This window comes from Acomys russatus, chromosome 18 (genome assembly GCF_903995435.1).
Source record: "Acomys russatus chromosome 18, mAcoRus1.1, whole genome shotgun sequence".
In the NCBI taxonomy this organism is placed as follows: domain Eukaryota; kingdom Metazoa; phylum Chordata; class Mammalia; order Rodentia; family Muridae; genus Acomys; species Acomys russatus.
The window spans coordinates 30,802,905-30,830,245 of record NC_067154.1 but is presented as its reverse complement, the minus strand read 5'-3'; the positions used below and the strand labels follow the sequence as shown (position 1 = coordinate 30,830,245).

The 27,341-nt window shown below is 33.2% G+C and overlaps 1 pseudogene; it reads left to right on the top strand.

Moving 5' to 3' along the window:
* The window catches only part of LOC127202029 (cytochrome c oxidase subunit 6A1, mitochondrial-like), a 33,387-nt pseudogene extending 21,506 nt beyond the window's left edge, over positions 1-11,881 (top strand).
* Positions 11,882-27,341: the final 15,460 nt, after the last annotated feature.

Sequence of the window (27,341 nt, the reverse complement as noted above, 5' to 3'; positions counted from 1 at the left end):
GAGAAAATTTCATTTTTTTTCCAATTAAAAAGTTATTAAAGCCTACCAATATAACGTTACCAATTTCTGAATACATTGCAAGTTAATTTACTCTTATTTTACATTTCAGCAAATAAGTAATGAATTCTTTCTCTTATCTTCTTATTTGTTCACTTTACACTCCAATTATAGCCCCTTCCTTCCTCTCCTCTGGATCTTACCCTCACTCCTTCATACCCTCTCCCTCCTCTATTCCTCAGAAAAGGAGAGCCCTCCTCCACTAACATCAGCCTCAGCCTATTAAGTATCATGTGAACAGCCTGTGTCCTCTTCTTCTGTGGCCTCAGAAGGCCACCCAGCCAGGGGGAAGTGATCAACATGTGGGGACCAGAGTCCATGTCAGAAATAGTCCCTACTCCCCATATTATGGGACCCAACAAGGAGACTGTGCTGCCTGTCTACTATATCTGAGTAGAGTGTCTAGGTCTTCACCATGAATGGTCCTTGCTTTGTACATCAGTCTCTGCAGCAGCCCTCCCCTCCACCCAAATTCATTGGCTCCATTGGTCTTCTTGTGGAGTTCCTGACTCCTCCAGTTCCCTCTGTTCCTCAACTCCTCCAAAAGATGCTAATATTTGTAGCATCCTTCTTCACCTTCCAACAACTCCTATGTCCATTCTCAACCCCTCTCAAATTTATAACCTCTTCTTTTTATTTATTGATTTATATTTTTACATATACATTTACATTATTACACATATATACAATAAACTGCCTACAACTAGAAAAACCACAAAAGAATCAGGAATTGTATAAATGTTACATTCATAATGTTTTGGATACTTGTATTTGGAAACCTTAAAAAAAACATATTTTCTAAATCTTGGTGTGTATAAAATTCTGAATGTAAATCAATATCTATCATCTTTATCAACTTAAAACATCTATCTAAACTTAAATTATGTATAACTATATATTTTTAATTATAATATACATATCTTTGAATAAATTACTAAAAATGCTCTAGAAATTAGTGTGAATTTTTGCACATGGGTATGTGCGTGTATGTGTTAAATTTATATGTATAGAAGACATTCTTAATAAAACTACATTAGAATTCAGAATGTTAGAAATATATCAACAAGATGCTTCATTAGAATCTCTCTTTTGAAGACTGCCCTAAGTGTAACAGAGAAGGAACTGATCTTTCTTCTCTCCAAATAAATCATGTTATCTAGTCCCAAATACCTGAAGGATGCTCACCACACTACAATAACATTTGCTAAACTATGTTCAGAGCACATTTATTTGTAATAGCCAGGATCTGGAAACAATATAGATGTCCCTCAACCAAAGAATGGATAAAGAAACTGTGGTACATTTACACCATGGAATATTATTTAGCTATTAAAAATGAGGAAATCTTGATATCTTCCGGAAAATGGATGGAACTAGAAAATACCATGCTGAATGAGGTAACCCATATCCAGAAAGATATGCATCATCCCTACTCACTTATAGGTCGCTTTTAGGCCAACATTTATGTCCTCTGAGAAAACCAGCCGGGGGGGATAAGGAGAGATACTGGGATTCTAAAAAGGATCTAGGAGGAGTGCTGAGAGTTGTATCAAAGATTGGGGAATGGAAGGACACAGAGGGGTCAGGAGTTCCACAGGGAGACCTTCAGGCAGGAGGATCTGGACACAAGTGGGTATGTACAAACTGATGCACCTTCCAAGGACAATGCATGCAGATAACCTAGACCCATTTCAGATGTAGCTAATTCTCCACTTCAGAGATGGGGATGGGAGTGGAAGGGGAACTGCCTCTGAACCTCTGACATATACTTTGGTACCCAGTATTTGATCACTGCCCCTCAGCAGGAGGGCCTTGAAGGCACACAGAGGAAGGGGGTGCAGGCTATCATGGTAGTAAGTAAGACCTGATAGTCTATGGCCAGATTGTGGAATTGGAGCTCCCCCCATCAGAAGTCTAAGGGAAGGGAAAAGGACAGAAGAGGGTGGGAGGATGGAAACAGGAAGATTACCACTGCTGGATAACAATTAGGATGTAGTGTGCATAAATTATAATAAAAAAAACTTTTTAAAAAATATCAAGAATACATGGTTGTCATTGAAATATTCAGGAAAAGAATTACTTATGCATTGGAGTAATGTTCAATCAAATACGAATAAGTAGAACAAATTAAAATTTAAGGATGATATCACCTCAATACAGATGTGTCACAGGTCATTCAAACACCAAATGGCATTTGTTTCAGGGACCCCTCATTGACAAACTGGGTGAAGCAACAACGTATGCAGGCTTATAACTAGCACTTACCACACTTCTAGCTCGTGGCCTGTTTGAAGGGTAAGTTCAAATATAAAAGTAATTTTTCACATTCAGTCCTAAAAATGTTTAGAAGGACTAGTATTTGAATATGTTTTTTGAATAACCATTTATATAAAAGAGAAAGATTAGACAAAATACAAGCTACAATGAAGAGAAAAAAAGGAACAAGAAATGAGATGAGAGATATGTGACAGAGTTTCATGTTTTCTCTACAACTTGATTCAGTTTTTAAAAAAGTGACTGCATTAAATGAGTAGGGAACTAAGTGTGAATGCTCATCGCATTAGGTGCAAGTTGTGACACCTAATATGAAAAGTAGTGACACAACCCAAAACCTGGATCCAAAGCTATTTATGAAGACCTGGGAGTAATTATAAATATTACAATAGTCTAGCTTTCATGTTTAATGATAAGAAGATAGTAAAACATTATTATTTAAAACCAGATATTAGAGGGCCCACAATATAATTAGTGTCCTAATTCTTCAGAGGTGTTCATTTGTTTTTAAGCTTTTCTATTCAAATACAGAGATGTGATTTATTATGTAAAAATAATCTAGACCATTGAATGCTTTTGTAAATTGATATTAGAAGTACAAAAATGGCATGACAGAGATGACAAACTAAATTTTAAAACAGAGACATAAAAGTATGCTATCATTTTTGACATTCTATTACAATTAAATGTGATTTTAATGTGTTCATTGTTTAACAGCAATGGTGTCTCAAAAAGCAGAAAGCTGTGCAACCTTGATAAGATTTTTGTGGAATGAAGCCATGAGTCCCTTGTGACAGCTTCCATGATTACCCAAAAGAGATATGAGAACATAATACTTTTAATTTTAAACCTCGGAAAATTCACTCTCCTGTCAGATATTTGAAGGAACAGAAAATGTGTTATTCTATGCCAGAGATAACAATGTTGATGAAATGAACCTCTTCTTATTATTGCAGGGAATACTTTTCATGAACCTCAAATGGCTATTCCGTTGTGGACAGCACCACAATGAAATATGTAAACAGCAAAATGTGCAAAATAATTATATTTTTAGAACTAAATATAATGAGTTCTCTACAATTAGCAAAAACTTACAAATGGAAAATGAAAATCTACTGTGTTGTTGTCTAGTCTGCCTAGTTAGTTATGTTTTTATAAAAATTATGAATGACGGAATCTTATGTCCCTTTTTCCTAGAACTATTTTTGTTTAATATTCCTATCCTTGCCTCTGTCTGTCTAAAAATAGCATTATCCATTATATATTTTTAGACTAAAATGATAAAGCTGAAGTGTGTTATAGCTAAAGGTAAGAATAATATAATACATATGCTGCAAAAATAAACAAAGTATGGTATTGTAAATATATGTGCTTTATATGGATATATTGAAATATTAATATATATGAAATATTTCATATTTGTATCCCTTTACATACGTATGTATATATACATATATTTATTAACACACACATGTATATATAGAGAGAAACAGAAATAGAGTAAGGATATATTGTTATCCAAGAAATTTATGTTCTGATGAGATACACTTCACAAAACAAATGAAGGCTGTAGTAGAATCTGCTAATGAGCACACTGGTGTTATCAATAGAAGTCTCTTAAAAACCTGTGAGCCTGGAAACATTGGCTCTTCCATAAATCAAGCTACATGGGTTTGAGTAATATAACCCAGTATGGAAGACTTGGGAAAAAATTACAAAACTATGTGGTTAAAAATTATGAAACTGTATTTCCATAAACCAGTCGAAACTTAGGAACTCACCAGAATATAGTGCCAAAATTTCATATTAGCATTAGCATTCTGTATAGCATACTATGAAGAATACAACCATATATTCACCCTTGCACACACACAATACACGTGTGTGTACATACACAAAAGAACATCCTATTAAATTTCATAGTGTGACATTTAGATTATTTTGTTATATTTTATTCCTGTAACAAGGTGCCTTTAGTCCATGTTGATTGCAAACTGACAGTACTCAAAACAATGTCCTTGGAAAAAGGTACTCCAACTTTAATTTTATAAAACTATTACTCTTGATTTTAATTATAATGTAATAGCTAGAAGATTTCAAGACAAAAAAATATCATGATACTAAGAAATGTTTTTATTAATTATCCTTATCAAAATATTTTGAGAATTTTAAATATATATATTTTATAATATAATATATAAGCATGGAAAATCCTTTAAGCATTATATATATAATATTTGTAGAGTATAATTTTTCTCATAAATTTTCTTTACACATACACATTAAATATTTTATATATTAGAGTTTTCTAATAAATGAAAAACTTTGGTTGTGGAATTTGTGTACCAAATAAAGATTATATTTTACATGTACATGATTCATTGTATTCCTAAATTTTTGTGATTTTCCCTTCTTAAAGTGAAAATAGATTCTTCTTTTATAAAACACATTCTGATCAGAGTTTCTGGTCCCTCCACATCTCCCAGCTCTCGCCACACCTTCTGCCTCCCACAGATCCACCTCTCCTCCATTTTCTTTCTAAAAAGATCAAGCCTCCAAATTACACTCTCATCAAACATGAAAAAACAAGATTCAATAAGACAAGGCAAAAGCCCTCATATTTAGCCTAAAGAAAACAACCCCCCCATAAAAATTCCCCAGAGCAGGCAATAGGGTCAGAGATATATCCTCTTCCACTATTGGACTCTCACAAAAACAAAACTACCAGTAATAACACATATGCAATGGACCTGGTGCAGACTCATGCAAGTCCCATGGAATTGTAGAGGAATATCTTTGTGCCTATACCAGCTGTCAATAAAATCTGATTGGCCAATTAGCTGGGGAGAAGGACAAGAATCACAAGGAGGGACTTCATGGTAGGGAGAAGGGAACTTTGAGAAGGGAAAAAAAAGCCCTTTCACCTGGAAAATGGAGGAAGATAGATGTGTTTCCAGACCTGCGAGAATAGCTGGCCATGTGTCTGGGCAAGGCAAGGTAGACAGGCTAACTTAGGTGAGATAGTTGGGAGTCTGCCTAACTATGGCCTAAGTCCTGAACATTTTAAACCTTCTTGGCATATTTATTCATATGGTGTAAAGAACACCCTGGGGCTTAGGATTTTTCTTCATCAGGAGATATAAGCTGCAGGTATACAACAGGTATCTGTGATCTCTACAGTCTACAGCACATGTGTCTCAACCCTTTTGGTTTTTGGAGTCTCCATTAAGAAGTCAAGTAAAATTCTTTGTTGTTGTGATTCTTTTCTTTTTAATTGAAAACTGATTCTTTTATCTTACAATAATCCCCCCCCCACAATTTTTCCTCCCTCCAGCTCCAGCTCCCTGTATCCATAACCCCAGGTTCACAGAACCTCCCCTCTACCCCAGATACACTCTTCTGTTTCCTTTCAGAAAAAAAAAAAATAGGCTTTTAAGAGACATCAATTAAAATAGGTCTGCTTTTATAGGTCAGTTGTTCTTTTTCCCTTGAAAAGTTTAGTATTCTTTCTTTGTTACATATGTTTAGTGCTTTGATTATTATGTGGTGGTGGGGTTTTCTTTTTTGTGTGAGTCTATTAGTTGTTCTGTTCACATCTTGGACCAGTATAGTTATTTCTTCCCCTTGGTTAGTAAATATGGTGAAAATATTTTTTGGCCTTTGAGATGTGATGCTTCTCTTCCTTTTATTTCTATTATTCTTAGATTTGGTATTTTTACAGTATTCCAGTTTTCCTGTAATTGTTTTGGAGGGTCAGGAGTTTTTTAGATTTAACATTATCTTTGACCAATGTATCGATTTCTTCTTTCATATTTTCAATGTCTGAGAACTTCTCTTCCATGTATTCTATTTGGCTGATGATGGTTGCTTCTGTGGTTTCTGTTTACATTCCTAAACAATAGCAAATTTCACTGAATTTCACACACACACACACACACACACACACACACAGAATCACATGATTTATTTAATTTTGCTAAACAGTCTTTCCTCTTTTTCTTAGATACTCTTTTTAAGTGATACAAATTTATTCAACAGTCAATTATAGAATTGTATTTTTAAATCACATTTGCTATTTGTCCTATGGAATCAACCATGAATAACATTTGATTCTGCCAATGATTTCTTTATATGCACATAGTAAAATATTGAAAAAATAGAAAGTCATCATAGAAAATGTTTATTATACTATACTAGTGAAAAGATTAAGCTGGTTACATTCAAATTGTCCAAGCAAAATTCTAAATCTTAAAGTATTATTATTTATTTTGAATTATTCATTGCTGAATTGATATATCATTTTCTTCTATGATGCAATTCTGTGATATATTTTAATAACAGTTTTGTATAAAACACAGAATGATTATTCAAAGATACTTCATTATTTATCAAGGCATTTTGTATCTAGGAACTCTTATATGGATTTATCACATCTTAGAAGCCAAATATATTTTTATGGCTCATTTTGTTTATTTGTGCCTATTTTAATATCAATACATAAATTGATAGTAAACAAAATATGTGGGAAGTATTCAAGTTCAGCATTATTCAATAATGATATGATAACTCATCTGTTTTTATCCTTAGTTCCTTGGATGCCATATTTAATCCTGTACTTACCTCTCTGTTATTTTGGGACTTCTTTGATTATGATGTTTATTATAATAACTAAATAATGTCTTCTAATGCTATGTGTTTATCATTATTCTAATTATCTGGATCTTTCTCACCCCCAAATATTCCAGACATGGCTCTCAAAGTAGAGATATAGACACTTTCTTCATTGACCACATTAATATATAATTAAAGTATCTGTTCAGTGATAAATATTCTACCTTCATTAATATACCACAGTGTAGATATTGATTTTGTGTTTCCTTGTGAATTATTATTAGATGCCATTCTTCAAATGGCATTAATGAAGATTTACAGAAGACTTTTTTTTTCTAATCAAAGAGCAGAAAACTAGCATTAATTGTTCTGTGCATCACACACGCACTTTATACATTTATAGTTTTAGGACTGTATCATGCTTGTGATAAAGTATATGTTTTCAGAACAAAAGAACTAAACAGTGACATTGGATCACACCTGACAGAATTCATTCCTCTCAGCACATTGGACACTTACATCCTGCATCCTTCATGCTCCAGCACCAAGTGCTTCAGTTGCTGTTCCTCTTCAGAACAAGACAGCTCCTAGGAGACCTTTAAAGAAAGCCTCCAATCCCAATTGGCCTAGCATTTCAGACTATCCCATAAAAGACTCTAAATAATCCTGTAATTTCTCAACATTTAGAAACTGGGCCACAAATGCTATTCCTAGCCTGTTTAACTGTTTCCCCAATTTTATTTGGGCCCCTATATATCAGCCAGAAGAAATCTTAAGACAATGACACCCCATTTCCTTTAGGGAGGCGGGTAGGTTTTTGGTTGATCTCGGGCTATAGAGAGATTATTTAAATGGGAGTTGGTTACAAGTTATTATTTGTCTTATTTAGAGAGAAAAGGTGGAACTCAAGGATGTCTCTGTTTTTCTTTATCTTCCATTCTTATGTTTGGAGATAGGAATTGCAAAGAAAGAAGGGGGGATATAGAAATATATAGGGAATATAGAACAAAAAGATTAGTGAATCTACTCCTCAACTTAATGCCTCAATCATCACTCACAAGGTTATTTTTAATTCATTGGTATAGAAATTTGTAAATATAAAAAAAATAAGTTTAATTCTTGATATGGTGGTATAGACTTCAAGTGTAAGTTTATTCTTCATACACACACACACACACACACACACACACACACTATATATATAATTTCTACTCTAATATGAGGTATTTTACCCATTATAATTCAATTATAAAACAAGATTTACTTCCAATACTTTGAAAGTGATATTGCAGACTGTTTAGGATAAATAAGTTATACAAGTTATTTATAGTTGATAAAATAATGGTCATATAAATTACTAGTCTATTTTTATCACAAGAATATACATCTTAGGTACAACAAATAGATATGTTTCTATAGAAAAATAGATAAGGTCTTCAAAAACCTCAGAGACACACTGAATATGGCAGTTAAAAATGTTTTGATTATTTTAAGATTCATTGACAATGAGAAAGGTTAATTCCTGTCAATACCCAACCTACCTCAAAGAGGATGATGAACATTAAAGAATCTCCTTAAGGACATGGCTTCCAATGTGGCAAACAAGCCGCTGGACAAAATATCCTCATTTCTACCACAGCCGGAATTCTGTCCAAAAAAGGGCAGGCTTGGATGCAGGCAGAGTCAATGGCCAAACTCTGAGATGACAGGATAAGCAAATTCTCAGTAGTTCCTGCTTCACAAATATGTCTGTCAGATATATTGGGTCAGAAGGCTGAAGATGATGCTCCTACTTTATAGAAAATTTTGTGTGACTATACATGTAGCAAACTGTCTGTCATCTTCTCATTTGGAAAGGTACTAAAATGCTCTCCCTGTATACTCAGGTAATCAATTTTATTCCATCTCAAGCCTCTGATGTGGTTGAAGACTAGATAGTTTAGTTTTACAATTAAACTTATTTGTTTAGGAGTTAAGATGTTTCAATTGGATAATGATGAGATCAGATAATTTTTCAAGGTTGCCAAATACAAATAGCCAAAACACTAAGAATGTAACATTTATATGATTCCTGATTATGTCAAGTTTCTTTTTGCTGTGGTAGTTTATTGTATATAATATAACATATTATATATATAATATATATAATAATAATATAATGTATATATAAAAAATAAAAATATTTTAAAAAAACAAAATTGAACTCACTCTTCAATGGAATTCAAGTTGAAATAACCAATAATATATATTATAAATGCATTACAGAAATCTTTAGATTCAGAAATTCATACCCTTTGTTTCCCTGATAATTGTCACCAATTTTCCCACCATAGAGTTGTAGGAAAGATTGTAAACTTTGTCCCAGGTGAAAGCAGTCTTGGTGGGCTTTGCCCCTTGGAAACACCACTGATAAATTGTGATAGACTGAATGGAGGCATCCTGGGTCTGAGATTCAGGAAGTGGACCAGAGGACTCCAGCCAGGCTACTGTGTTTCTAATCGAACATCAGTGGAGCCATTGCACACCCACACACAAGAGAGATGAAGGTGGAGGAGAGAGGAGAAGGCTGCAGTTTTTGGAGCAGGATTGCACGTGGATTTGGGGAGAGACCGGCTTACAGGCCAGACAAGTGTGCAGGCCAGAGATACCTTGGTATCCACCTGTGGAACAGATATCAGAAGGGTTACTCTTGTTTCCCTTTAACCCTTTTTCTGTCTTGTATAGGATTGTTGGATCATATAAGAAATTCTAGTTGCTAAGAAACAGCGCCAACATAGAATATGAGGAGTTAATCATATACCATGTTACAAATATATTTAGTATTAGAAATGTATAGAAATGAGCTTGACATAAACCAGAATTTCATCTGATAACTTATAGGATGAATATTATTGAATCATTAGGAATATAGAAAGTATCATATCCTGTTTTAACTTACAAAACAATAAAGTATGTTTCATATAAAGATAATTGAAAAGGTTAAAAATGAATGTCCATTAAACATGTTTATTGCAGTCTATTAACAAAATATGATTACATTAACTAAAATAAAAGAATTTTCATTAAACTTAAATTTATACCATGCCTTCTAGATAGCAAATTCAGTTACAGGTTGAATTCTTTAAATTAGAAATATGTGTTTTTCAATACATACCAATAAGACGCTCATGTTTAATATTTGTATTTTATTTCAGGAATAAGTAGTAGCTTAAGTGTTTCTCAAACTGTATTCAGTAAAACATATACTGAAATAGTATGAGTAGATCAGCAACAGAAATGCTACACTTTAACTTGAATTACTGCACACAAAGCAGTTCCATGGTGACAGGTAACTATTATTTATGAGAGGATGATATATTACTTTAGGTTCTCCTGACAGTCTTTATGTATATTTCTTTTACCCAAGACAGTTGCAATTTAATAGTGCATTAAAAGACCATGTGCTGTGCCATTTGTCATATGCTAAATTTATATGAACTATGTCATTCCCTGCTTTAGTCCTAATTAATCTAGCAAATATCTCATTACCTTTTTAAAAATCTGACTTTATATTAAGGTTAATTACAAAAATATTGCAACATTACCAATACATGTATCCTTTTATTGATCTCAATAAACTGCTTTGATGCATTTTAATTGTAGACTTTCATTAAAACTCCAAATTTATCCAAAGCTAACTTGGTATTGATTGTTAAACTCAACATCATCTTGAGATTGATTAAGGATGGCAATAGGTAATATTCAATGAAGAATTACCCAACATCTAGCACAGATAGGAGGTGAGTCCTCAAACAGCCTGTCTACTCTATACAGCTCCCGTAGTGGACAGGCAAGGATATGGTGTTTTGGCCACTGTCTCTGGCACAGGGCTCCTCTTTCAACCAATGCCCAAAGCAGATAGATAAAGTGTTCTCAAACACATTGCCTCCAGCATAAACTTCCCTATCAAGTCAAGCCCAAGAACATTTAGGCAATGGATCATGGCATTCTGCCTCTGAGGCACATATACCCTGCCATGCCAGCACCTGGCCCTGGCAGGTTAAGTGGTCCTTTGGCCTCTTTTCTCCTAGACACACATCTAGTAGCTGCTGGGAATCAGGCCTAAGAAGATAAGTGACTCTGTGGGTTCTGTACCTAGACCAAAATTTTACCACTCAGAACTGTATCCAGGCATCCAGGCATCCAGGCAGGAGGAATATGGGCTTTCCGACCTTGCCATAACATATTTTCCTGGTTTGTTCTCATAGTATGTTTAAAGATCTAATAAAGGGCCCGAATGTGACTCATAAACAAATTCAAAGAGGACATGAATAATTTCCCCAGTAAACTCCAAGAAAGCATAAGCAGCTAAATGAAAAAAGTGAATCAATTCAGAATACAAAAATAGATCTTAACAAGGAAAAAAACTAAAGATAAACAAAGCTGAAATGATTCTGCAAATGAAAATATTTAATATGCAAAATTAAAAACAGTGGAAAATATTCTTAAAAGAATGGATCATATGTAGCAGATACACTAACAGGATTTTTGATAAAGGAGAGGAATTGAACCATTGGGTTTACATCAGGAAAACAAATCAAGCTAAGATTTCCAAGATGGGGACAGATGTCTGGGTCTCATATATGGGTCTCAGATGTCTGGGCTACTGAGCTGAGCCATCCCACATGTGGAGCAGCCCATGTCTAGTGGCACCCATGGAAGGGAGGGTTCAGCTTGCACATACAGGGTCCTCATCTAATTCGTGGCGTTGCCCGGGTTGGGAGTGAGCATGTTCAACATTTTCCTGAAGTCGAGACACAGAGAACAAGAGTCCCAAGATCGTTGCCTATCCCCCACCTCGACATCAGGACCAAGCCCTTCCCATTGGAGAGCTGATAACCATACCCTCTTCCACAACCCTCACATGAATCCACTTCTAACTAGTTAAGAAGATGAATGAAGAAAACCTCGACATTCCCTCAGGCAACAAGAGACCACAGCAGCGGTTTGGACCATTATTCTGCATGAGGACCATGAAAGCTCATTGGATGCTAAGCTCATTTTTCTTTGTATCAAATTGTATCAAATAGTGACCATTACATTGATCTTCTATCTCTTTGCTTGAAAGAGGAGATGGCTTAAATAAATAACTTAAACTTTAAAAAAATCAAGCTAAATGGTAGGAACATACAAAATATTTTCAACAATACAAAAAGAACTAATTAACACATGGAAAAAGAAAAATCTCATGCCAAAGTCATAATACAATTTTCAATGAAATCACAGTAGCTTCTGTCTCTGTGAGCCCTTACGAGCTCTGCTTAGTTAGTGCAGTGTGCCATGTTCTCCTGGTGTTCTCCATTCTCTCTGACTCATAGAATCTTTTTGCCAGCTCTGTTTGTTCTAACTTAAGTGTCTGGTAAAAAGGAAGAAAGAAAGAATGAAAGGAAAAAAGAAAGGGAGAAAAAAGAAAACAAGAAAGGAAAAAAAAAAAAAAAAAAGAATTCCTCAGGCTTCTGCTATACTTATTTCAGTGCCTTGTCTATTCACATAAAATTTAAATGGAATGGATCATAGGTCTTATAATTCTTTTTTTTTTTTTTTTTTTTTTGCTTTAAAGATACTACAATATGCATCCAAACAAAAAGAAAAAATAGACAATGACTGTAAGGTGTGAGCGCCCAACCACAATACTCTTGTTTTATTGCCATTTATTCCAGAAGCTCAGTAGTTGGTACAACACAATGAAGCAAAGCAAGCATAAACTCTGTCTCCAGCCTTGCTTGTTATTTTGCTTTCTTGCATACATGGAAACAAATTTTGCCTTCCAGACTCATAGATTGTATGTGGACAGTGGGAAAGCCCTGCATTGCAAATGCAGCCTTGACAGTGGGGAGTGCTTGCTGGAGCCTGGGAAAAAAAGATAAGTAAAGATTGTCCCTTCTAGTCTTCTACCCTCTTCCGGTCCACCTGAAAAATTTTTTTATTTCCCCACTCCAGAGAAATCGATGCATTCCCCAACCCCTAAAGCCCTGCTCTTTATCTAATCTCTCTGGGTCTGTGCATTACAGCTAATATCCACTTATTAGTGAATACATAATATATTTGTCTATATCTAGTTCTTAATAAGATATTTTCAAAATTAATTGAGGAATAAATACAAAAAGATTACTCACCATCACTGTATTGAATAAATAATATTTTAATATTATTCCTTTAAAATTCTACTTGTTTTGTTAGAATATTTTTTAAAACACCATTTTATTGCTTTGACTCAACATCTTCTGAGTGGTATACAAGTGCCCTGACCAGAGGGGCTTTGACTAAAGCTCGGGAGAAGAATCACCTGAATGATGGACAAAACACAAGACACAAAGAAGGAGAGTAAGTCTGAATATTGATCAAGCTCTCAAACTTTTATTTTTCAGGCAGCAGTTTTTATAAGGCAGGAGACAGAATCATAGTGCTATGGCAAACCAGCTGCAGGCTATCTCAAGATGGGGAATTTCAGGCAGGGTCATAACGTTCAGCCACACAGGATATCTTGCTCTATCTTTGTCTAGTCTAACTGTTAAACCATAACAGGGTCAATTGATTTCTGGTAAAAGGCAAGCTCTGGGAAAAACAGAAACTTAAAAGTGCAGACTTGGACAAGATGGCTGAACATTGGCCATATGGCCTACTGTCCCCAACATACAAGAAACCTTTATGTTTTCCCTTTAGAAAAAATAAGTATTGCAAAAGATTGAATGCATAATAAATCATTTACCTTTTCCATGTACACATAATACCCTATGAGGAGTACACCAAGATTGGCAATAAACAAGGCTGAAAAGAGAGACAGACTATTTAAAATCAGGTGAATGAATATGTGCTTCTCAATAATAAAAACGTAAGAAATAAACTGTCATTTGGGTAAGTATGAAATTTCTATGCAGCTATAGCTAAGCCTGAAATGTCAGAAACTCATAAATTACAATATCGTCATGTCTTGTGATGGTCTTTAGGATTATATCTTATTTTAAAACCATATATAATATAATATATTCTCATAAACCACATATATTTGCATTTAATTTATACTTTCAATAAGGGGTATATTTCAGGTACAAAAGAGTTATTTACTGCCTTTGATATGAAGCTTATATTAATCTTATGAGGAAAATGCCTACTATAATAATCAGTTAGATAATGAAAAATATAAAACTTTCTCATTCTAAATAAACATAAAGTAATCAAGAGTACTGGCTTTATTTTGTAAAAAAAAAAAAAAAAACAACTAAATTTACTTGGTATTTTGAGGGTCATTGTAAAACTCCACCAGAATTACAACATATAGGACTTAATAAATCTGGACTTTGGGATAAAAATAGCTGAAATTATCTAAATAACAAGAATCATAAAACCTATGATCCATCACCTTTAAGTTTCCTTTCTGTTTTCAAAAGAATAAAACTAAAGTTACAGGGAAGCAATTTCAAAAAGTGATTTTCCCCAATTATGAATCAGATGTCACTATGATGAATTAGAGAAATTACCTACAACAGCATATTAAAGAAAAAAAGAAACAGCCAGGACAACTATAGTTTCTAAAATAGTAAAAGTATTGGGCTCCCTGTTTGTCACCTGACTTGTTATTTTTTTTTAAGCAAGTGTAAGGAAAAACACATCTATAATTGTGTCACACAATGTCATTTCATCAAATTATTCAAAATAAAATGAATATTACCAGGATCAGACACAGATATAGACTTTTAAAACAGATTCATTAAGCTCAAAATAATACATTGTTAGTTATATTAGAGACATTACAAGCAATATACTTTATTGACTAACAGTTGTAGAATAACCATTTTAAAAATCTCAATCAAATTTTAAGGAAAGAGTTGAGGAAAAATACATGTGTGGAAAAAATATATTTCACGTCAGATGATCAACACAAACAGAAATAATATGAGATTAATTAAATAAGAATTAAATATACATAGCCATATACACATAAGAAACACACAGAATATATTGTATAAATATTATAGTAATGTTTCAGTTAGCATATCAACTACTTGTAAGTGATAGAAGAGCCTGATCGTTTTCCTTTCTTGGGAAAATTGAGGAAATCCTTCATTGTTTATGAGCAGAGAGAATATAATTTAACAGTGAAGAACTATATAAATCAATTGGGTGAATGCAATTGTCACATATTAAACTTAAAAATGGCCATAAGTTGGGCACATCAAAGATTTATCAAACATAACTAAGTTTTGATGGTCTCTTCCTCCCTCATCCTAGAAGGTCTTGTCAAAGGGAAGAGGTTTCAGTATTTCAAAGTTAAAGAAGAAGGCATGACCATTAAAGTATAAAGACTTGGAAGACTGCCTATTAATTGGGCAGTGACAGGGGTACCTGCAAAGGATGTAGCTCCTCACATTGAGCACTTTTCTTACTGACTGACTCATTTTCAGAGAAGAAGGTGCACTACATAGAATAGCAAAGCCTGCAATGCATGAATGAAGTTGGAGCAACAAGATGGCGAGAGTGAACGGGAGGAAGCAAAGTGCACATCCAACTACTTTAGTGATGACTCTAAAAACTCTCTCCTTCTGAAATGTCAGTTACCTGAATGCAGGAGAGGTTGGATTATTGAGCAATATCTCATACAGCAAGCATGAGAAGGATAATGTTTCAAGTGACTTTGTGGAAAGTTGAAGCTAACTGTTGAAGAAAGCTAATTGTAAGGCCAGGATGGTAAAGGAGCATGGGAAAAAAGATTGGCTTGCTGTGCCAATATTAGTTTGTGTTCCATGTCCATTAATATTATTTATGGTATTAAAATAAATATCTGCAAATTTCATTGAACATGAACATGTCTGTACACCCTGAGGGAAAAAAAGAAACAAATAACAGGGCATGCAGAATATACTATATTGCCAGATTTTTTTAAACATCTTTTTACTAATTTTGTTTTAATCTGAAACCTAAAATGAAATAGAAATTATATATGAAGCAGTATAGTTTTTATTTACTGTGTAAGAATTTCACATCAGTAGCATAATACGATTAGATTAAATCTATCATTTTCTTCCTATACCACTGCCTCATATGTCTTCCTACAAACACTTTTCCCTATCAAATTTATGCACTGTGTTTTTAATGCAAAGAAGACTTTATCCAGAACTGTAACACATCATTTTATGACACATTTTTATTTATCTTATATGTCATATCATTTCGCAATTATAACATCAATTTTCATAAAATATTCCATTGTCTAAAATATTTGTAACACCTTGCATCTTTTATTCAGACTCCTTAAGAATCAGAGCGCAAATTGTGATGTTTGGATTCTCCAAAATAAAATTCTAAATAATAATGCTATCTTTCTTGACTTACAATTAAACACCTTATCTAGCACCAGAAATATTCTTTCTAAACACACAGGTTAGCAGTCATATACTTTGTCTATGCTTTTTGATGATGAACAGTTATGATTATTCTAAGAATCTCCTAAATTTAAGTTTTAGCAAATGTATTTCCTGTGAAGATTTATTGTGTAACTTCTACCTTGAACTAATTATTCTTTTTCATTTTAGGTGCCACGATCTCCTAATGCCCCAAAGGGTTCCTCTTTATTTACTTCTACTTTTCTTTTCACCCTATAATCCTCTGTTTCCTTTTACTAACTCAGAACTGTCGAGAAAACCTAACTGGCCACCATGCTTCTCCCCATGTATTTCTTCCTATTTCTGCATTGCAACTTTGTGTATTGCTTCAGTTTTCTTTTCTTTATATGTTATTCACTATAAATGATAGCTTTTCTGAGTTTTCAATGACATGACTGTGCCTAAAATATAAACCATCCTCAACCATCAGTTTTGATACATAAACAGCTTTCTACCATGACCATGTTACCATACGGTAATAGTTGGTAGGATACCGGGTAGGTGGTAGTCTGTTTATATAACTGCTTCTTCCTGTGATTAATGATCACTTCCTGAAAAAAAAGCTGTTAGCTTCTGGTTGACCTATGACATACTGGTGGCATATGATGGATGTCAGCTGTACATATAATTGCTTCCACTTATTTTTATCTATTTGGAACTTTACCCAGTACTTATATCTTAATAATCTAGATTACTTGCCCAAAAATATAAATGCTAATGCGACTGATCTCTTATATTTTAAAGATTTTTTTTTTGTAAAAATTGATGGAATTTCTAAATTGCTTACTAAATTGAACTATGGTTGTAGGCCAGTAAGTAGTTAGAAAAAAACCAAAGTTTATCACAGCAACATGTTTTCCTGTTAGAAAATAAACATATCATTATCAGAATAATAAAGTCCTATTTAAGGAGATTCTTACTTAATGTTACTAATTTACTAGTTAACTGCATTGCTACAAATTATTTTATACAATTGCATTATACAGTGACTAATAAGCCATTGTATACCTTTTTCCTATTTATATTTGCTGGAGATCATTTTTTAGATTTAGGGGAGGATGAGTAAAACATCTTATTAATTTTTAGAATATTTTAAATAATCTATATTTATTTTAATTATATTGCCCTCTATCCTTCCTCTGAAAGTCAGACCCCACTCTCCACTCAACTGGGAAGAATGTCCTGTCCATTGGGTAGACCTGGGTAGGGGTTCGAAATTTACTGCATGTATTGTCCTTGGCTGGTGCCATAGTTTGAACAGGACCCCTGAGCCAAGATCAGCCCTTCATAAGGTTCTTCTTGTAGGTTTCTAGGACCCTTTGGATCCTTCTATTTCCCCATTCCCCCATGTTTCTCTCATATAGAGTCCCAATAGGATTTTCTCCCCTCTGTCTCAGTTTCCTGGTAAGTGAAGACTTTCATGGGACATGCCCCTTGGACTAGTGTCCAGATATAAGTGAGTATATACCATTTGAGTCTTTCTGCTTCTGGGTTAACTCACTCATTATGATCATTTCTAGAGACTTGATACCCTATGAGCATATACAGGGGTAGGAGGTCCCCCTCAGTCACAGTCATAGGGGAGAGGAGTAAGGGAAAATGGGATGGAGGGAGGAATGGGAGGATATGAGGGATGGGATAACAACTGAGATGTAATATGAATAAATTAATAAAATATATTTTAAAAAATTATATTGCCCTTATGTGTTTTGTGGCATGTGAGTGAAGAGACCAGTGAATCAAGAGGGCTTTACATCTCTTGGACCTAGAGCTACAGTAAGTTGTAAGATGCCATATCTGAGTGCTGACAACTAAACTCTGGTCTTCTACAACAACAGCCTGTGCTGCTAAATTCTAGACCTTCCTTTAGCATGTCTTACAGATTTCTCACTAACAAACGTCAAAGAATAATTACATATATAATTATATATATATATATATATATATATATATATGCAGTTAGATAAGCACTTAAGCACAGCATTAAATAGTCTTAAGAGAACAACAACAACAAAAAAGAAATTAATTGGAGGTAAAGAGAAGATCTCATACAAGATGTAGTAGTTGAGTTGTGAGTTAAAATAGAAGTCAATAAACTTAATAAAATAATACAATGAGTTTAATTTCAAGTCATGAGCATTCCTAGGCTAAACATGTTAAAGATGTATGTGCTTTCATTCTATTAAATGAGCATTTCTAGTATATTTTCTTCCAATTATTAGACTGAGAATCTTAGAGTAAATCTAAAACTTAAGTTTACATAAAATTCTCTAGTAAATGAGATCAGTACCAAAATCAGCAATTACATCTACCATAACTGGTATTTGTGTCTTCAGTCATTTGTATGTACTAGGTAATATTAAGAAGTTAAAATAGAATTAAATAAATTACATTTTATACTTTCTGGTGTTTTACAAATTCCACAACTTTATGAACACAATTTTGAACCACTTGGACAATCAAGATAGCCAGGTGTGCTTTCTTTTAAAAAACTGGTGTTTTGCATTTTTGTTCTTTTGATGTGTGGTGCTTCTATTTATTTTTCAGGATTTATAATGAATCCATGGGTAGATAATATTCTTTTTTTTCACATGAAACATAAGTAAACATGAAAATAAAATCAAAATTATTTATAATATCAAAACCAGGATTGCACATTGAAAACATACAGATCTATTAAAGGCTAGATCTAGGGAGATTTAAGAAGATGCAGATTACAGGTAGATATTGATTTTGTAAAATTTCTGTGAATATGAGATATATGAGTTACACCAAATCAGGAGGTCAGCACCACACTGGCTACCTAGTATCGAGCAATTGCATGAAATCATAACTTGTAAACTCCTACCCAGATTTAGCCAATGGACCGAAATTCTCCACAGTTGAGTGGAGAGTGGAGTATGGCTCTGGTGCCTCATATTTGACCACGTCTGCTGGATGAGGAGACCTGGTGGCACTCAGAGGAAGGATAGCAGTCTACCAAGAAGAGACTTGATACCTTATGAGCATACAAAGGGGGAGGAGGTCCCCCTCAGGCACAGTCATAGGTGAAAGGAATAAGTGGAAAATGGGTGGGAGGGAAGAATGGGAGGATACAAGGGATGGGATAACCATTGAGATGTACTATGAATAAATTAATAAAATAAAATTTAAAAAAATAAAAAAAAGCATCAGAACAATCTATTCCTGAGAGGATTCCAAACATCTCACCTCATATACTCATGAGCTGTAAAGGGCCTCAGAGCTTCTACTGCTTACAGATGACTTGAATTTTAATATTCTTGTCTTAAAAGTTATAACTAATCGTGTAGCTTAGAAGAATTAACATGTATAGAAAAGATCTCAAGGGTTGTCCAGAAATCAATATAAACAATTCTTCCATGATAAAGGGAAAGGGGAGAAACATGGAATGATTGGCTCTGTTTGTTTTTAATATACTAGCTCCCGCTAACGAGTATTATTCAGAAAATAGCATGATCAGAGACAAGCATGTTACACCTAGTTCCCCGGCCAAAGGAGCTATTCCAGGAAACCTTTGTAGCCATGTACTTCTAATATGTGGATTTTAGAGCAGCAGCTCTGAATATGGGTTCACCAGTGTGAAATAGTCATAGTAATTTGTGAATTTGCTAGAGATGCTAATTATGTGGAAATCTTTTCAAGCTACTAAATCAACACCCTTAGTGTTATTCCTAGTCACCTTCTTTAACAAGGTACTCTGGTGATTTCTATATTTACTAAGGCTAGAAGAGTATCCTTAAAACTATAAATTAAACGTTGAAAATAAAGATAAAAATATTTTCTGAAGAGTATCTTGTAAAGTAATAATGTTTGTCTTAACTTATTTACATTTGTTATTCTGTTTTTTGAACTTTTGATGATATACATTATATATAAAATATCTGGCCTATTTCTGTTAACTGAACAATTTTATACAGCTGATTGTTAAATTCTTAAAGTAAAAACAAATTTTAAATACAACAACCTGGGAAAATAATATCTTTGCTAGCAAGAGATAACATTGAATTTCCTCAAAACTTTGAATTTGTCCTTTCATCTTGTTTTATAATCCACCCAGTCATTCCATTAAAATTTCTAGTATAAGCTATATTAAATCCGTACTTTTGGCCATTTGTCAACATTAAGAGTATTGGGTTTTTAAATATTATTAGTATGTACTTAAAAATGATATAATGGAATTGGCTAAAGTTGTAAGTATAATTTATATTTTGTACAATGCTAGAACTTGCATATTGCAATTTATTTGTCAAATTCACGTAGATATGTGTAGCATAGTCTAAAAGTATTTTATGTTTAATACTCTTTTCTACTATAATATGTAAAAATAGAAACCAGAATGCTAATTTGTTTTTAGTTGGCAAAAATATAATACAAAATGGCCTAAACAGTATTTCCTTTAGAGTATTCTTATATTGAGGAAATAATGGAGATTGTTACATCTATTCAAAAACATGTTACAGTTTTCCTGCTCCAAACTAAGCTCTAGAACACAGGATTTGGGATACTAAATCATCAAGAAATGGTTGAATGTTTCATGTCTATGATAGATGACAAATTACTAGTGGGAAACAGCATCTGTCAGGGACAGTGGCTGCTAACATCGATCACATCCTGAGTGCTGGGTTATGCAATGACTTACAAAGGTACAAGAAACCCCATGGAGCTGGAGCCTGGAAAAAAATGAGATCACAGAACAGATGCTTTGAAATTGTTCAAGGAGAAAAAGAGACACAGAGGAGACTTGAATAAGGAGCCATTATTTGTTTTTAGAGCATTGTGAGGTACATACTATGGTACTAAGTAGAGAGATTTGTCATCATCCTAGATTATGAAACTAGCATTCATCTCCATAGTTTGGAGTCAATTAATCAAGATTATATCCAACATTGCAAAAACACTAAATTTGAATGTTACTTCTGGCATCTGGGAGACTGGTCAGCAGTTAATAGCATTCTCTGCTTTTTAAGGGAACCGTTGCTTCTTGAACCTATTTCTGATGACTTACAAACTTTTATGACTAGAGTCCGAGATATTTTGGTGGCATCTATTGGCGTGTGTGTCACCGACATACATCTACACACATATAAATATAGAGATACAACAATAAAAAATGTGATTAATCTTAAAAACATGAATATTGATTTAGTTTATCTTTTATTTTAAACATCACTTCCATTATCAATAATTCATACAGTATAATTGGTATTTATAAAATTATTATAATTTTATGCATTCTTAACAAAACATCTTGAGATAGTTTATGATTTTTAATACTCTTTGTTTCAATTTTATATAAATTATCATTAAAGAAAAACTTAAACACATTTGCCAAATCTTAATTTTCTGTACTTTTTTCATATGCGCATACCCAAATTTCTCATAAGCATACATGTGCATGTATGTCTATGTTAGTGACTGTGTATGTGACTATGAATTCTAATATTGTTGACTTGATCCTGGCATACTTCTGTAAATATTTTTTTTGTTTGTTTCCGGTTCACGTAATAATTCCCTTTTCCTTTTATTTTACTTTTAAAAAACTTTTATGATTAATTTTTCATTACCTAACATTGCATTAGAATTTCAGTGTATGTTATGTATTTATTATTTCACTTTACTTGTGCATATATAAACATTCTTTGCTTATCATATATTGAAGTCCAAAGCTTTATAACCAATTTTCCAACCTGAGAAATGCTTTAGAAAATTAAGTTATAATTTTTAAGTATCTAATTTCATTCTAAATATATTTTATAGATAAGAACAATGTCATGTTAGTGGAAATACACACACCAAAGTATAGCTATTATATTGTAGTCACAGTTTTTACATTTGAGTATTTGTAGAGGCAAAAGGTCTTTAAAGTTACCAAGTGACTCAACACAGTTTTACTGATGCTAGACTGTCTTTACCGCAGAAACACATTTTAGCCAAATGTCAATCACATACGAACTGAAAAGCCTTTATTATTTCTCACTAGCTTATTACTTTCTTTTTATTTTAAATGGATTGGAAAATTGAAGCAGTATTTTACATTTTCTGCTTCTAAGACAAAAAGGTAAAACTAATATAAAATGAGGCAGCCACAATATATCAACTTTGTCAATCACTATTGACATAATATTCATTTCTATCTATATGCTAATATCGATTTATGTCTGGAAATGAATTTTTCAAGAATAAATCAATCAGGAACAAAGAACATTAATACAATTCCAGTGAACTAATATGGATAAACTTGAGCAGTATTGTTTCAGTAATTTTATTTTTGACAAGATTTTGACAAAAATTAAAAACTACTAATTTTCCTAATTTTTATATACTTATAATGAGAAATTTAACAAAAAATAATAACATTTTATTTAAATAAATGAAAATTCCTAGATTTTCATTTTTTTATTTTATTTTTTTCTTTTCTTATACATTTCATCTTGACCACACTTTCCTCTCCCTCCACTCCTCCCACTCCTCCCTTTCACTTTCCATGTCCTTTAGGTAGATATACTCTTCTCTTTGCCCTAAGAAAGTGGTTGATTTTATTTAAAATGAAGAAATTTCATCTCTTAGTTTTATATTTAATTTTCATTATATTTGATTCATAAATTGAGATTTAAAGCTGAAGTTTTATTAAAACTGCTTTACTTCTGTTTTGTTCCATTTCTTCTGCTACAATAACACAGAATAAACTGTATAGATTATAAAAATAAACATTTATTTCTCATAGCTTATGGCCAGAAAGTCTAAAATGGTAAGTGAAAGAAGCATAATTGAACTTAAGATACCACTGAAAAATAGAGAAACCGTGCCTGATACTGGAAATCTAGCCAAGAACTCAGGGCTGGAGAAGCCACAGATCTTTGAGGAGAGCCAGAAACTGCCACTTTATTAAATCAGAGTAACCTCTAAAAATTTGTGACTATATCAACAGAGAAATCAAGTCCTCATCCCTCATTAAGAAAACTTTCCTTTGCAACAGGTAGAGACCATTTCAGGGACCTACAGCCAGTAAAAAATGTGGAGTGGTTTGGCCCAGACCTATCTTCAGCCCAATTCCTGCATGCAAGCCTTAGAAACCATCATGGAAGACTGAATGTTGATTGAAAAATCAATGGATCCAGAGAACAGTATGGTAACTGAAATATGTAAGACTTAGAAACATGAATATTGCACGATCTCTGTCATATGAAGAATTTAGTAGCAAATGGTTTTTATACATGTGTATAGGTATTTTATTAGAAAGACATGAAGGAGAGGTGGTAGAAGGGAGAAGAAATTAGCAGAGAGCATAGTGGAGTTCATGTGAACTGAACGCAGAAGAAGTAGGTGGTGTACAAGAAAGTGGCAAGACAGAGAAGACTAAGGAGAGGGCTTGAATAAGGAAACTGCAAAAACAAGCGTGTATAAAAAGACTTCATAAAACCATTGTATTCTATACTAATTATTGAGTCTACTCCTCATCTCAGGGCCCTAATTGTTACTCAGAAATGAGATTATTTTTTAATTCAATGGTACTGAATTTTATATATCGATGCAAATCAGGCTCATGTCAAAAACTAGTCTAATTGTATTACAAGGATATATAGTCTAGGTCTAATAGATATGATTCAATAGATATATGATGTAAAAATAGTTAAATAAAGTCTTCAAAACCCTCATAAACCTAGAAATATGAATTTTAAAGATGTTTTTATTAGTGTAAGATTCTTTAACAAAAAGACAAGCTAACTCCTTGGCAACACCCCGCCTGCCTCAAAGAAGATGATGAACCTCAAAGAACCTTCTTATGGAATGGCTTCAAATGTGGCAAACCAGGCACTGGGAAAAATTTCTTTGTTTCCTTCACAGACAGAATTCTATCTAAAAATAGGCAAGTTTAGATGCACACAGAGTCGATGGCCAACTCTGCCAAAACAGGGTAAACACGTCCTCAATAGTACCTGCCTCGCAAATATGTCTGTCAGATATATTGGGCCAGAAGGCTGAAGATGATGCTCTAATGTTACAGTGTGTGTTGGATGAGTTCGACGTTATAATGAGTGCTTAGGAAGTAAACTGTCTCAGTCTTTTTTCGTATTGGAAGCTGCTAACATGTACTCCGAGTCACTCAAGTGCTTAAGTTTTATCCCTTCTCAAGTCTCTGATGGGTTTGAAGACAAGATAGTTAGTCTTTCAGTTAAGCTTAGTAGGTTAGGGGTTACGGCGTTTTTAGATCAAGATAGATATTTTAAGTTAATAGAGATGAGATATGATAGATGCTAATCTCCATTCAGAAATTTAGACTGAACAAGATAGGAAAGATGTTTGTTCAAGTTTGCCAAATACAAACAGTCAAATCATTATGAATGTAACATTTATATAATTCATGGTTGTTTTGTGATTCTTCCTGCTGTATGTAGTTTATTTTGCCTATGTGCAATAATATATATATGTTTAAAAACAAACATAAACAGTTTTAAAAAGAAAAAGAATTTTAAAACATTTTATATAAACTTGAAATTTTTGAAGAAATTCATGGTAATATAATACAATTAAATTTTATTTTAAAAACAAATATTAGAAAAACTTACGTTCTGGTAATTACAGTCCTTCTTAAGGAGTCTAATATTACCCATATAAAAGGCAGGAACCAAAATGGTTAAAATGAAGAAGTACTAAAGTCGATGAAATTATGATTTTGAAAAACGTTATCTTCACAATTAAGTCTCTAATGTTAACATATAGTATATTACCAAGAACTTACAATAATATTAAACAGTGATGTTAAAAAACCATGACAACCATTGTTAAAATACACATACCTTTTAACCCAACTAAATAAGAATACTTAAAGCAGTCTAAAAGAAAAATTATCATTCCTTAAGTCTTTATTAGCTACAATATTAAGTTTTGGAATTTCAAGACAACAGAAGGTGTTGAAAATGGGCTGTTCTTCATGCAGTGTTGCTTTCATATACTTCAAGGCCTGGAGATTATGATTACATGAGTTCTATGCAGAATTTCACATGGAGACTTGCAGGGTGTATATTAGAATGTCAGATTAATATAGGATGAATAAAAATTAATTATTTTACGGAACCAATTAGAAGTATTAAAGATCTCTATGCTGTGTGTACAGACAGCAATATGTTTGAGCAGTTTTAATGGTTGTACTGGTTTTTCAACTCAATAAATATCCCACATGTGGTCACTGATAGAATTCACATTGTAATCCAAATACTTAGTTTTCTCTTTTAATTATAGTAGCAAAGATGCTGTTTTATATACTGCTTTTCATTCATTCTTAAATAGAATCAATGATTTGGAGCAGCGCAAATTTGTTTTCAGATGCACTCCACTGGATTTTTTACATTTATTCGGACATGTGTGGAAATAAGTCTCTTGGAAAATTATTTCTCTTGAAAGAATGCAGTCATTGCCAGGTTTTGAGCAGTCCTTTAAAAGTGCTGTCAGAACAAATCCATCAGGTCACACAGCAGGTGGTTTATCTCCATGAAAGCCCAAGCATTAAAACAGAGAACGCTGCAGACTTGTAATTAGGTATTGATTGGTTTATCTAACACATTCTGCACATCTCTAAACAAATGCAGCATTGTTTCTGGTTCTTTTCTTCTAAACCTTGAAATTGGTCAGTACATTCATTGCAAAAATTACAAAATATGAAGTGCAGGGCTGCATCACGACTTATTCGGTGATCTCACTTGAACTCGATCAATACACTTCACAAAATGGTTCTATTCTTAGAAAATATCACAAAGATCAACAGAAAAACAACATCTACCGTTCGAATAAGTACTTCTAGGTTATATCATCAGAAAAAATGCAGTTTTGCCATTACAAAGGCAATGGATTTCTTTAGAATAACACAGCATCACAAAATGCTATAGCATTAAAGAGGACTGTAAATTCATAGAAAAAATAAACAAATATGTCATCACTTCACTGAACAGGGCACCTCACTGAATACAAAGAAAAGCTAATAAAAGAAAAAAGTAAACTTTTTGAGGACAAAAAAAAATCATATAACTGAAAAATTAATTGGGTAAATTAACTCAAACTGAAGCAGAATAAAAAATTAAACACATATTTCCAAAATACTGGATTAAGTAGATATTAAGAACTTTTCTGGCATTCAGGGTTGCTGAATTTATGTTTTAATTTATATTGTTTGCTTCAAATTTTACAATATCAGGCCTACACAGTGAAGATGTTAGAAATTGCCAGAAATTTTCAAAAATAATTTATGTATGTATGACTTTTTAAGAGGAGAAGAACGGGAAAACATAAAGAATATAAAGACCTTAGAAATAAAAAAATAGTCCATACATTGATGCTATCAAAAGCCTTATCTTTTGGACATTAATATTTTATGGCTAATATTTGTACATATTACTAGTAATAACATGAGTATTTTAATTAAAGGATGCTTATAAACAACTATAAAAATAACTATTATAATAAAACAACTAAGGGATCCATAGTGTGTCTTCTAAAAATTTGGGGTAATATTTGATTACAAATGTATGAAAGCCAAATGAACTTGTCAAATCTTATTGGACTTTCAGAAGACCCACCTCTAATTAACATATATCAGTTGGCTTCTTAAATGTAACTGGGTATATTGGGACTCTAAATGAGAGACGCATGGGAGAACAGCAAAATAAAAGGATCCAGAGGGTCCTTGAAATCTACAAGTAGAACAATATGATAGGCAGATTTGGGCCCAGGGGTCCCACTCAAACTAAGGCACCAGCCAAGGACAATACAGGAGGTAAACTTTAAACCCCTTCCCAGATCTAGCCAATGGTCAGAATACTCTCCACAGTTGAGTGGAGAGTGAGATACGACTTTCTCACGTACTCTGGTGCCTCACATTTGACCATGTCCCCTGGAGGGGGAGACCTGGTAGCACTCAGAGGAAGGACAGCAAGTAGCCAAGAAGAGACTTGATACCCTATGAGA